The sequence below is a fragment of the Prionailurus viverrinus genome, chromosome A1 (assembly GCF_022837055.1).
Source record: "Prionailurus viverrinus isolate Anna chromosome A1, UM_Priviv_1.0, whole genome shotgun sequence".
Classification (NCBI taxonomy): domain Eukaryota; kingdom Metazoa; phylum Chordata; class Mammalia; order Carnivora; family Felidae; genus Prionailurus; species Prionailurus viverrinus.
In genome coordinates, this window is record NC_062561.1 from 39,169,490 (window position 1) to 39,184,425 (window position 14,936).

The window sequence follows — 14,936 nt, forward strand, 5'->3', positions numbered from 1 at the left end:
ATACCAATTATTCCATCATAGCCAGAAGAAGAGGTATCTACTTTTTCATAAAATAAAATTTTATGTGATATTGTTTTTGTAGAAAAAAGTGTACAATTTTTGAAAAATGTTTCAAAACTACCGAGTAGACATGAAGAAGCCATGTTATTCTGACAAGTAAAGCCACATGAAGTACATATAGTTTCATAGAAAGGTGACCTGGGGCAGGATAGATCCAGTAAGAGACCATCTGAGAAGCAGTTGAAGTTATATAAACAAGCAATGATTAGGATGTCAAAGGGCAGTAGTTGTAGGAATGAAAAGTAATAGCATGTTCAATATTGTAATATAAAAATGTAATATAATTTGTCATTTCCAGTATATTTCAGCATTTGCGATATACAAAACTATAGTGATTTGGAAATGCCTGGAGCAGGACTGTGTTGTCATAAGACTATTTATATTAACACAGAGCATGGAATTTTAAACCCAACTAATAACCGTGACAGTTCTAAAGTCCCTTAGGGTTCCCAAATTGTTAAAAATGTCTCCTCAGTCCTTATGCTATTCCATGAGTCTATATATTGCAATTTCTCTTTATAGGCTAATTAGAGAAGTAAGATTTACAAAGGACCAGAGGTCAAATCAATGTGGTAGAACACTATAATTTGTTTCACTGGGTCATATTGGTGAGTTGTGATCAAGAGTGAGAAAATTATGGTTGAAACTATTTTTGGTGACAGATTAACACTCAGAGGATTAGAACTTTAGATAAGCCACTCTGCTAAAGTAAGCAAGTGAGCAGGTCATTGACCAGTACATAATTAATGTTATGGGCTACAGGTATTGACAAATGAAGATATGAACCCACTAGTTTCTGAGAAATTACAGATCCAGGGCTCATGACTTTTACTCCAGATACTATCACAATGCCCAATTCATAGTTTGAATGCAGTACATTGTTGCTCACTATCAAATGAATGCTCTTTCTCTTCTAAAAAACAAAACAAAACAAAAACAAAAAGACAAAAAGGTCTAATGAGAGATGCAAATCACATTGTTAGAAAAGGTTCACATTTTCCTAATAGCTGTTCTCCTCACTGGATATTCATGTAACAAGTACTAGGTCAATTGGATTATATTTGGGATTACTCAAACTTCTTTGTGTGACCTGGTGATAGCTGTTCTTAGTTAAAATGATGATAAAGTTGTGTGTTTCTTGGAATGAAAAGGTCCCTTCTTTGGAACAGCTATTAAGCCTGGCAGTACAAGATCAGTGAATTCATGGTCATGAGCCCATTCCTGCATATCTTTTTTCTGTAAAGTAGGTCCCCTGTGCAATTGAAGTATTATCTGATGCCAATAGGTCAAATAAATCTTTGGATACACTGAGGATGTGCATATATACATGTATATACATGTATATATGCATATGTATATATATGTACGTATATATATGTGTATATATATGTATATGTATGTATATATATATATATATATATGTATATATCCAGATACATACCTAATCTTTGAGAATAAACCAGTGGTCCTTTATCATCAAGCTGCTGTTGGTTTCCTCAGGAGATGATGCCATAGCCTGCAACTGTTTCTCTTCCTAGCAGATTGAACACTGGTTTAGCTATAGTGAGACTAGCAGTGGTAATACGAAAGCATGAGCCAATGCTGTTGGACCCTGGCATTGCCTTCATGGCTGCCACCATGGCCACTTCCTTCATGTGCCTGTTATGCCAGGCTGGCAGTTGCCAGTTACAAAGGCTTTCAAAAGCCCCTTTGCTGGGTCATTTTGGCTTTTTAGTGGATTGGTCCTTTTTCAGAGGTGGACACATTCTGGTTGAACATAATATGTGCCACATTTTTACATCATTTGCCTATGTATAAGACCTCTGTTTTTTTCCTCAATATTGCAATACTTTATCGATCCAGGATCCTGAATAACTTCTCTGACATTTTCTATTGTCTGTGACTCTATTTTTATTCTCTCCTGAGGCCACTACTCTGTCCATGTAGAGTGGATGACCATGTTCACAGTCTGAAGTTATGCCCACTGAGAAGATTTTCCTTTGTCACTACTTTTCAAGGCTAACCATTATAGTAGTATAATTCAATTGTTATTGATTTTGACTTGCACCCTCATACTGAGACAAACCATCAATAAACCAAATAAGGATTTCTTATCCTCTTTTGTCTAGTCGTAAGAGAGCCCCATAGACACAAGATGAAGAAAGGACACTGGTGCCACAATGGTGGGGATCATGGGCGTGTAGGCTTCCTGCACATGTGTCTGACTTGTGTACTCTACCACTCATTGTAATGCATTACACATATAACACATCACTCATTATTAGTGTTTCATTGATGTTTATGGACTATGCAGATAGTTCATATCTCTTCTGACTAACTGATGGCTAAGATGGAAGAGCTAACAGAGCACTGGAACAAAACTGCAAGTTTCATTTATTCCATGTGGATGTGAACTGGTTTTATTTATATTTTCTTAGAGGGAGAGAAAAGAGTAAATTTTTCAGATCAGCCACACATCCTATGACTGAGGCTATATCAAATTTTAGCAAAGGTATTTGAGGTTTGGGCTACAGTTAGGTTGAACTTGCAGTAGTATACAGACATTATCCAGTACCCATCCAGCACCAGTCAGACTGGTGAATCAAAGGACCACTATCCTTGCCCCTTGTAAATTACTGAGGGTAACAATTGTGTTTTCTAAGCCACATGGGATGCAAAATAAAATTTTTGAATTACTTTCTTATCCAGGAAAGAGTAGTTTCTGAAGACTTGCCCTAAAATTTCCTTCCAAGATAATTCTTCGGACTTAAGAAACGTAGTGACAAAATGGCAACCATATCCTCAAGATAAGGTCTGTAGCCAGCCCCTTGGCCAGGATCTATTTATTACCTCCCCTCCCCACATATTTACCAAATATACTCCATGTATAATAGAGAAGGGGCACAATGACATGATAATGCTTTAGGTCTCCAGGTGCTAGTGTCAACACAGACCCTATTTCTAACATACCTCAACCTGTTTGGCAATCTACTCCCCAGTCCACAGTTACCAGAGGAAATGACTAAGGGGTTCTTTAGTGAAGGACTAGTGTATCCATTTTGTGTGTAATAGATAAGGTTTTGCACGGTCCTTTCTCCTGCATAACCATCTCTTCCAGCAATGGTTTCAATGTCTGATAACTGGCTTAACACTTGAATCTTGGCAAGGGATCATGACTCTTAAAAGGACTAAATGTTTTCAGCCACCTGAGCTCCCATCCTTGATTTCTTCTGTTAGCACAAATTGAATAGTAACTTGTTGGCTGCCCACCTGTCTTTTTCCTGAGAAGGTTGTGTTCCATAGCATATGGTTGTGAACTGCATTCATTATCCTTTTCATGCTACATCCTCTTGGCTATTACTTAAACCTTGTCAGTCATTATTATGATTGGTTGTGATCACTTCTCTTCTGGGGGTGAAACCTTAAGGCTAGCCTCTATTTTCTTGCTATTAGTGAGACAAGTTCTTTTTTTCTTTTTTCTTTTTCCTTTTCTTTTCTTTTCTGACATACATAGATGTTATATACATATAAATGTTTCTTTATTGAAGCAAGATTCCTGACCAGTATAGAGTGATGCATTTATTAAACAGAAACCAGTGCAGAAACTACTACATACCACCTGTCTAGACAGGTTTTGGTTACATTGTACCTATTGATGGAATAGTCCCACTAGTAAAGTTTTATATGTCAAAAAGCTTTGAATTTGAGCAAGGTGTCCATTAATTCACCTCTGAAAAAGTTAAGTGGCATTAAATTTTGGCTAATATATTTTATAGCATTAAAAAGCTTATGCTTAGCTTAAGCTAAATTTCTCAAAATGTTATTCTATGCACAATAGCCCTTAGCAGACAGAGTCTGTCATTGCATCCAAATTCACACAGATGAGTCTCATTTGAGAAATATATGCTAAATAGCTGGTACTTAGAGACAAAAATACTTATAACTTGAGTTTCTTATAGTCAACACAGACTTCTTCCTCTGAGTGCCTGTCTTGGCCACATTTCAGAGTGAAAGTGAAGACATACCAGCAGTGTCCCTGTGTAACTTGGAATTAAATCACCAGATCTGTCTGATGGTGAAGGTGGCACTATTACCAGGTAAATAAAGGCCCATATAAAAAAAGCCAATTTGATGGGGCACCTGGGTGACTCAGTTGGTTCAGTGTCTGACTTTGACTTAGGTCATGATCTCACTGTTTGTGGGTTTGAGCTCCGCATCAGGCTCTGTGCTGACAGCTCACAGTCTGAAGCTTGCTTTGGACTCTATGTCTCCCTCTCCACCTACCCCAACATGCTCTGTCTCTGTCTCTCTCTCTTTCTCTCTAAATAAATAAATAAATAAATAAATAGAAATTTTTAAAGCCAATTCAAGATACAAATCAAGGATGGATACACTATACTCAGAACTGAATTTTGATGGATCTGGTATCCTAAATAATGTGGTAAGTTTTAGAAGCTGATGGCAAATTTTACCCATGATGTTCTCAAGCTGAGAAGACATTAATCCATTGATTCAAATCCCTTTACTGCATCCACATAGCTCTGAGGTCATCCTGCAAGTTGGGAATCAAAAACTACAGAGCTAGGGTAACAAAGTTTGACAATACGTTATACAAGTCAAATCTGCAAAGACATATTAAGTATATCTGTTCTGAGAGGAAAGCATCAAATTCTTTGTGTACATTTTGGTAGTTTTATTGTAACAAAGACCTGGTACACTTCTAATGTTTAAAACTGAGCATCATCTTTCCTATCTAGTGAAATGAAAAAAAAAATAGGAACAAAATTATGGTAGAGTATGTCTATTTCAAATAAGATTCTACAGATTCTACTGATTTGTCAATTGGGTGGCAAGGTTCATGTCATCATTAAGAGAGAATTTGGTTTCAAAATTGTCATTTTAAACTGCAAGGATGTCAAACATCATAATTTAACATGCCAAAGAAAAAACCATGTTTTAAAAATGCCCACTGAAACCACCCAAATATCTCAAACCCACCATTTGCTGACCTTCTGTAACCCCAGTTTTTAAGTTTTTTTCTCTTTCTTTCTTTCTTTCTTTCTTTTTTGTAATCAAGGGAAAGAAGACAAATACACGTTGGTAAATGATAACTGTCCATTTTCACATAGAGAGGCAGTGTGATTTCTGAGCCCAATACACAGAGGAAAGAGAAAAACAGAGTTCTATGCACTACTGTACAGGAGCCTCGTATCTTCCAGATTCCAGCAGAAATAAGGAAGCAGAGGGATTTCTTTTTTCCCATAGAGCAGGGTGGTGTAAATTCCATAGTTTTTTAATTGAGACAGGAAGAGATAAAAACGAATTTGGAACAGGAAGGGGTAGAGATTCTATTCCCACTGTATTCTGCTCAAGGTATACCCCACCCCTAAATAAGTAGAGAACCATGATAAAATGGAAAGAAAGGAGACCTCAAAAATAGAGTCACAAGGGGTGCCTGGGTGGCGCAGTCGGTTAAGCGTCCAACTTCAGCCAGGTCACGATCTCGCCGTCAGTGATTTCGAGCCGGAGCCCGCATCAGGCTCTGGGCTGATGGCTCAGAGCCTGGAGCCTGTTTCCGATTCTGTGTCTCCCTCTCTCTCTGCCCCTCCCCCGTTCATGCTCTGTCTCTCTCTGTCCCAAAAATAAATAAACGTTGAAAAAAAAATAATAAAAAAAAATAGTCACAAGGCACAAGAGGAAGAAGGAATGAAAGAAACAAAACCAATTGTGACTCGTTCCTCTCATCATTCATGTCAGAAACTATATTGTAATGGATTTGGCCAAGTAACTCTTTGATGACCTCTCCTAACTCATTTGCACCTGCATCAGAATGGTCAGTAAACCAGGGTAAGAAAGGTTCTGGTTCCTCATGCTGTCTCTTCCTGCTGGCTTTATTTTGTGTTTGACTTGAAAATTTTGGTCAGATCCTTTCCAGATTTCCATTTGATTTCAGCGGACTTTGAACATGGATTACTACTCTCATTCATATGAAAATCTTTGGAGAGAACTTTATTTTGGAAGTAAGGGTTTTCATCAAAACAAAAATCTATTCTGTAACCAGATTTAATATCTCTAAATTCTATCACTGCTACTCTTGTATAAAAGTGCCTCCCCAAGCAGGCAGACAACATCCAACTTGTGGATGTTGACAAATGCGATTCGCCCCAAATGTGGGATTATGGTGCTTAATTCCAGCCTCTTCTGGGGAAAAAGAAACGAAAAGAAAGGAAAAGAAAAGAAAAGAAAAAAAGATTGTCAGAGGTTTTTTATATTTTTGTTCTACTTTCAAAATCTCCTTACTGGCTTGTTCATTAAATCTTTTTCATTTGTATTTCATCAGTATGTTCACTTGCTTTTTACTGTTCTTTTTCTGAGGTCTTTATTCCAGTGTGGCTGGAGCGGAGCTCCTTTTTAGCGACCCTGATGGTGGTGCCTACCTGGTGCTGTTCTTCATGGGGGTTGAGAGAAGTGCAGCAGGGAGGGGACCAGAAGGGAAGGTGAAAGGGCGGCAGCTTCCCTGAGCCACACTGCCGCGCGTGCCACTCGGCCCCGCCTCCTCCCGGGCGCTGGCTGCGCGCGCAACCATCCCAGCCTGCCCTGCGGCGCAGGGAGGAGCACCGCGTGCCGCTAGCCTGGTTCCTGCTTTTGGAGGTTTGGCGACAAAGTGACAGCTGGCCGGTTTGCTCCTCCCCTCACTCCTGGCGCTCTGGCTCTCCCTGTTTTTCCTCTCCTAGGAGCCACCTCCTCCTCACGGCAGCAGCGAGGGGTCCTGTGTTATCTTAAAGTAGGTGTTATTTCTCTTAATTTTGAAAAATTAAGTGTTTTTATCGGAGTAAGAAAACATGAGGTCTACCTCTCAACAAATTTTAAAGTGTACAGTACAGTATTGTTAATTATAGGCATAACATTGTGCAGTATATTTCTAGAACTTATCTTGAATAAGTGAAACTTTATAGCCTTTGAACAGCAACTTCCCAGAATCCTTCTTCCAGCCCCTAGAAACCACCATTTGTTTGTTTCAGAGTTTGGCTATTTTAATACTTGATACAAATGGAATCATTCCTGATTTGCCTTCCTGTGACTAGCTTATTCCACTTAGCATTATGGCCCATAGGTTCATACATGTTGCTATAAATGGTGGGATTTCTTTTTTGTGTAAGCCTGAATAATATTTTGCATGTAAATGCCACATTTTCTTTATCCATCAATTCTTCCATGGTATCAAAAGTTCAGAAACAGCACAAAACCAGTGAATCACCAAAATGGAATTTGTTGAAGCTTATTGCGCACACACCAAAAAGATAGTTTGTGAATTGAGAGTACTCAAGCCAAAACATGGAATAAAACTCAGGGGTATGTTGTTATAAAGCAGCTTATATAGTGAGAAGGCATTAAATGTTTATTCTTTACAGAGATTGGTTATAATATTGTAATTTCCCAAAATGATAGGTAAGTTGGTCAGTAATTACCTTACATTAACCTTGGGAGACAGTGTAAGTTTTGCCCATGATTTCCAGAGGCATAAATAAGAAATGACCCAGGTCAAGCTAGTTTTGCAAAGTAAGTTAAATTATACTTTGTATGACTAAATTGGTTTTATCTGCTCATAAAGTTTTCAAGTTTGTTTTGATTTTAACAGTGGATATTTGGGTTGTTTTCATACCTTGGCTATTGTGAATAATGCTGCAGTGACCATGGGAGTGCGGGACTTGAATTCAATTCTTTTGGATACATACCCAAAAATAGGATTGCTAGAGCAAATGATAGTTCTATTTTTAATTTTTTTCAGGAAGCACCATACTGTTTCCCATGGTGGCTATACCGTTTTATAATCCACCAGCAACATACATGGTTACAAATTTCTCCACATCCTCACCAACACTTGTTATTTTTTTATTTTTGATAATAGCTGGCCTAAGAAATGTAGAATGACATCTCATTATGTTGTTGATTGCCATTTCTCTGATGACTAGTAATATTGAGCTTCTTTTTATATACTTGTTGACCATTTGCATATCTTCTGCAGAGGAATGTCTATTAAGATTCTTTGCTCATTTTTTAATCAGGACGTTTGGCTTGTTTTTGTTGTTTTGGGGGTTTTCTTCTGTTTTTTGTTTGTTTTTGCTATTGACTTGAGGTCTTCTTTATTTGTTTTGAACATTAACCCCATATGAGATATATGGTTTGCAAATATTTTCTTCCATTCCATAGGTTGTCCTTTCATTATGTTTGTGGTTTTCTTTTCTTTGTAGAAGCTTTTTGCTTTCATATAGTTTCATTTGTCTATTTTTGCTTCTAATGTCTATTCTTTCAGTGTCATATCCAAGAAATCATTGCCAACAAGACTAATGCCATAAAGTTTTTGCTATGTTTTCTTATAGAAGTTTTATACTTACAGGTTTAATGTTTAAGTCTATAATCCATTTTAGGGTGCCTGGGTGGCTTAGTCAGTTGAGCATCCGACATCGGCTCAGGTCATGATCTCTTGGCTCATGAGTTCCAGCCCCACATTGCGCTCTGTGCTGACATCTCAGTGCCTGGAGCCTTCTTCGGATTCTGTAGCTCCCTCTTTCTGTGCCCCTTCCCTGCTCACTCACACTCTGCCTCTCTGTCTCTCTGTCAAAAATAAACATTAAAAAAAAAGTCTTTCGTCCATTTTGAGTTGATTTTTTGTGGATGGTATAAGACACCGATTTCATTCTTTTACATATGAGTATCCAGTTTTCCAGCACCATTTGTTGAAGAGACTTTCCTTTCTCTCTTATGGGTTCTTGACACTCTTGTCAAAGAAGAATTGACAGAATATGCCTGTCTCTGGAACAGTCCATGAACTTGGGGCATTCTCTATTTATTTGTGTCTTCTTTAATTTCTTTCAGCAATGTTTTATAATTTTCAATTTACAAATCTTTTACATTCATAATTATATTTATACTGAAGCATCTTATTCTTTTCAGTGCTATTGCAGGTAGGATTTTTTCTTAATTAAAAATTTTTTTTTAGGATTTTATTTTTTATTGTTGAGAGAGAGTGAGCGAGCGAGCAGGTGAAGGACAGGAAGAGAGGGAGACACAGAATCCAAAGCAGGCTCCAGGCTCTGAGTTGTCAGCACAGAGCCTGACGCGGGGCTTGAACCCACAACTGTGAGATCATGACCTGAGCCAAAGTCAGGACGCTCAACCGACTGAGCCACTCAGGTGCCCCAGATTTTTTTTTAATTTTTAAAAATTTTCCTAATTTTCTAATTTTCAGATAGTTGGTTTTGATATATAGAAATGTAACTGATTTTTGTATGTTGATACGGAATCCCGTAACTTTACTGAATTCATTTATTGATCCTAACCCTTTTTTTTATTGAAGTCTTTAGGGTTTTCTATATACAAAATCATGTCATCCAGGGGCGCCTGGGTGGCGCAGTCGGTTAAGCGTCCGACTTCAGCCAGGTCACGATCTCGCGGTCCGTGAGTTCGAGCCCCGCGTCGGGCTCTGGGCTGATGGCTCAGAGCCTGGAGCCTGTTTCCGATTCTGTGACTCCCTCTCTCTCTGCCCCTCCCCCGTTCATGCTCTGTCTCTCTCTGTCCCAAAAATAAATAAACGTTGAAAAAAAAAATTTAAAAAAAAAAAAAAATCATGTCATCTGCAAACAGAGGTAATTTAACTTCTTTCCAAATTAGGTATAATTTATTTATTTCTCTTGCCCAGTTGCTCTAGCTAGGATTTCCAGTACTGTGTGATACAGAATTAGTGAGAAGGGGTATCTTTGCTTTGTTCTTGATTTTAGAGAAAAACCCTTCAAGTTTTCTACATTGAGTATGATGTTAGTTGTAGAGTTTTCATATATGGCCTTTATTATTTTGTTTTAATTTTCTTCCATTCCTAGTTTGTTGAGAGATTTTATAATAAAAGTATTGAATTTTTGTCAAATTTTTTTTTGTATCTTTTGAAACGATCATGTGATTTGTAATCTTCATTCTGTTAATTTGCATTTGCATGTTTGTTAATTTGCATTTTTTGAAGCATCTTCACATCCCAGAGATAAATCCTATTTGGTCATGGTGTATGATCCTTACAATAGTGTCAGTGAATTCAGTGTGCTAACATTTTGTTGAGGATTTTTGCATCTATGCTTATAAAGGATGTTGGATTTTGTCGTCCGTCCTTCCTTCCTTCCTTCCTTCCTTCCTTCCTTCCTTCCTTCCTTTCTTCCTTCCTTCCTTCCTTCTTTCCTTCCAGTGTCTTTGTCTGGATTTGCTATCAAGGTAAATCGGTCCTCACAAAACGAGTATAATATTTACTCCTCTTCATTTTTTTGGCCAAGTTTGAGAAGGATTGGCATTAAATCTTCATTGATGTGTTTAGTAGAATGCAGCAGTGAGATTTTTCTTTGTAGGGAGGTTTAACTAGTGTTTCATTCTCCTTACTCATCATTGATCTGCACATTTTTCTTTTTTATTTCTTCACAATTCAGTCTTGGTAGGTTGTGTGTTTCTAGGAATTTATCCATTTCCACTAAGTTGTCCAATTTGTTGGTATACAGTTGTTCATAGCAGTTTCTTATGATCCTTTTATATTTCTGTGGCATCAGTTGTAGTGTCTTTTCTTTTATTTCCAATATCTTTTGAGTTTTCACCCTTTTTTCCCAGTTTGGCCAAAAATTTGTCTATTTTTTAATTTATCTATTTTGTAAGCTTGATATGTTTCTATTTTTCTGTTATCTGTTTTATGTCTGTTCTGTGTAAAATTTTCTTCTATTAGCTTTAAGCTAGTTTGTTGTTCTTTTAGTTCTTCAGGTGTAAAGTTAGGTTGTTTATTTGAGTTTTTTTTTAATGTGGACATTTATCACTGTAAACTTCCCTTTTATACTGCATCCCATACATTTTGATATGTAATGTTTTCATTTGTCTCAAGATTTTTTTCTAATTTGTCTTGTGATTTCTTGTGTGTACTGTTGGTTTTTCAAGAGTGTGTGGTTTAATTTTTACATATTTTGAATTTTCATGTTTTCTTCTGCTGTTGATTTCTAGCTTCATTTAATGGTAGTTGGGAAAAGATTCCTGCTGTGATTTCAATCTTTGTAAATTTGTTAAGACTTTGTTTTTAACCTAACATGTGATTCGTACTGAAGAATGTTCCATGTGTGGTTGAAAGGAATATATATGCCCCTGCCATTTGGGTAGAATGTTCTCTGAGCATATCTGTTAGGTCCATTTGACCTATAATGTTGTTCAAGTTCTCTATCTCCTTATTGGCTTTGTATCTGGATATTCTATGCATTATTGAGGGTAGTGTTTTGAAGTGTCCTATTATTATTGTGTGGCTGTCTCTCTTTTCATTTCTGGTAGTGTCTGCTTTATATATTTAGGCGCTCTGATGTTGGGTGCATATATATTTATAATTATAAATAAATTCATCTTCCTGGTGAATTTACCTTTTTATCATTATATAATGTTCTTTGTCTCTTGGGGCAGATTTTGACTTAAAATAATTTTTTTTTTCTGATAGAAGTATAGCCACTGCTCCTCTCATTTGTTTGCAGTATTGATGGAATTATTTATAAGTGTTGAATTTAACATATTTCTACCCTTGGGTTTTGGAAAATGTCAAGCTAAGGCAGAAATCACAAGGAAAAAAGATACTAAGTAGATCGAGACAATGTGATAAATTAAGGATTAGAGAGATATCAATTTGAGTGGGATAGGCAAAATAATCACGATGGAAGAGATCATAGGTAGCATACAAGAGAAGAATCCTGCTTCATAGACGAAAGGATAAAACAGCTCAGTGGGGAAATGCATTAAAATTCTATTACCATTTTGATTAAAAAGCCTATCTATTTATCTTTTCTTTGGCTATTTACCCTGACATTTAATTTAGCATAAGTTTAAAAAAGTAATACCAATATGGAAACTGACAGCTACTTTTTTGCCTGTGTTATCAGAACCCGAAAAGCTTTGTTGTGAAATATCATGTAGTACCCCCTTGGAGAATTCTGTCTTCATATGGCTTATTTATGTTTGTGCATGCTTTGAGTTACAGATTTTCAGCACACACACATTCACTGAATAAATGCATTATCATAAAACAGCAAAACTATTCTTACTCACAGATAGAATTGACTGCTTGTTGTTACTGGTTTCAGATGGGTACTATGCAAACCTTTGTAATAGCCCCTTTGATAATTTAGTAAACTTACTCATTTGAATACATTCATGTACCCAAGTACTGTTAAAGTATACTATATTTTCCTGGAGGGAAAGACCTGAGTCCCATCATTGTGGTTTTCTTAGAAATGTCAGCATATTGCTAAATCAATGAGTGCTTATTAAATGAATGAAAAGAAAGAATGAATAAAATTTTAGCTGTGACATGAAAACTTTGCCTTTTGTAATTTTCTTAAACTTTCTAATAATGCATTATTATTTTAAGTGGGTTTTACACTGGAATGAAAATAATTTGGCCTGCATAAGAAAAACATAAAAGTACAGTCCAGAGTAGAAGGAAATTAAATATTCATTTCACATCTGTAACATCAGTCGTGTTGTCAGACTGTGGTAGTATTGAAGTGGGTAAAACACATCGCTTCTCGGCCTTTTGGCTAAGATCAAGTGAAGTGGGTAAAACAACAGTTTCCTCAGGTATTCTCCAAAATATGTCCACTTTTTTTTTAATGTTTATTTATTTTGAGAGAGAAACAGGGGAGAGGAGCATTAATGGGGGAGGGGCAGAGAGAGAGGGAGAGAGAAAGAATCCCAAGCAGACTGTGTGCTGTCAGCACAGAGCTGGAAGTAGGGCTAGATCCCACGCACTGTGAGATCATGACCTGAGCTGAAATCAAGAGCCGGATGCTTAACTGACTGAGCCACCCAGGCATCTCAAAATATGTACACTTTCTAATTTGCTTTTCTACTATCTCTTTTTCCTGTATACTAACCTAGAGCAATATATTCTTGTTGGCTGAATTGGTATTTATAGTTTTGAATAATTTAGGAAACAAAGAGGTGGACTATATGACATTTTAAGCTGCTTCTATATCATATTTCCAAGAATGAAAAAGACAAATTATGGAAACGATAAAGAGAAAATAAAACTTTTAAAATATTTTTAGGTTTTCATGTAATCTTATATTTTTAGAAAAGAGAAATGAATTTTTATGTTGAAATAAAACTGCAGTACTATTACAATATTTGAAATAGACCAGATGTTTATTTGGTTGGTTTATTAAAATTTGATTACTCATGGATATTATCACTGATAATTTGGCTTTCTATTCTATGAAAAAAAATTTAACGAACTGCAAAGTTTTCATTGAGCTTTGCAAATTGCTGGGAGTTGGATTCTCTCTAGAGACCTTGTCTTATCACAGCACATCAACTGAAAGTGTAAATATCTAATACACTGAACTATCTACAACTGCACAGCCTCAGCAGTGTTAGGTCCAGGGCAAATTGTTAGAGAAATGGAGGAAGAATTTAGATAACTTGAATGGGATATCGTTTGGCATAGGACACATCACCCAGTTCACTCAAATATTTTTAAAAATACATTCAACAATAAATATAAAGGGTATATAGTTTTATAATTTCATGTTAACTTATGTTTTAGGAAAGAGAAATAAATTTTATGTTGATAAAACAGCAATGCTATTATAATATTTGAAATAGACCAGACATTTGTTTTGTTGGTTTTATTAAAATATACAAATTTGAGGAAATTACACAACACACTCTTAAAAAATCAGTGCGTCCAAGAAGATATCACAAGGGAAATTAGAAAATAGAGACAAATTAAAATGAGAACACAGCATCCCAAAACTTATGGGACACAGAAAATGCAATGTCAAAGAGGAAACTTACAGCTATAAAAGCTCACATTAAAAAAGAAGACAGGTCTTAATTTAAGGTGCCTGGGTGGCTCAGTCAGTTAAGCATCTGACTCTTGGTTTCGACTCAGGTCATGATCTCATGGTTCATGGGTTTGAGCCCCACATCAGGCTTCATTCTGACATTGCGGAGCCTGCTTGGGATTTTCTCTCCTTCTCTCCGCCCCTCCCCTACTTGCTCTGTCTCTCAAAATACGTAAATAAAACTTAAAAAACAAATAAAAAAGACAGGTCTTAAATCAATAAACTATCTTTGTAACTTGTTGAAGTAAAGGAAGAGGAACAAACTAAATACAAAGCTAGATAAAAAGGAGGAAATAATAAAAATTAGAGCAGACTAGGGGCTCCTGGGTGGCTCAGTCGGTTAAGTGTCCGACTTCGGCTCAGGTCATGATCTCACGGTCTCTGAGTTTGAGCCCCGCGTCGGGCTCTGTGCTGACAGCTCAGAGCCTGGAAGCCTGTTACAGATTCTGTGTGTCTCTCTCTCTGACCCTCCCCCGTTCATGCTCTGTCTCTCTCTGTCTCAAAAATGAATAAACGCTAAAAAAAATTTTTAAAAATTACAGCAGACTAAAATAGAGAAAATAGAGAAAATCAACAAAACCAAAACTTAGTTCTTCAAAAATATCAACAAAATTGACAGATTGTTACCTAGATTGACAAAAAAAAAAGAACACTTAAATTACTAAAATCAGAAATGAAAATGGAGACATTAGTATCTATTTTACAAAAATAAAAAAAAATAGATTATTTTCAAAAACGGTGCCAACAAATTGGATGACCTTGATGAAATGGAGAAATTTTGGTAAATACAAAAGCAAGAAAGGCTGAGGGCTCACACTTTATTTTAAAGTTAATACAAAGCTATGGTAATCAAAGCATAGTGGTACTGAGCCCAGAATTAACTCTTGCAAATGTGGCTAAATGATTTTTGACAAGGGTACCAAGACAACTCAATGGAGAAAGGACAGTCTCTTCAACTGGAGAAAGCTGGATATC

At 36.5% G+C, this 14,936-nt stretch overlaps 1 pseudogene; it reads right to left on the reverse strand.

The window, feature by feature from the left end:
- Positions 1-1,556: 1,556 nt before the first annotated feature.
- LOC125163594 (protein SET-like) lies at positions 1,557-8,589 on the reverse strand (annotated as a pseudogene).
- Positions 8,590-14,936: the final 6,347 nt, after the last annotated feature.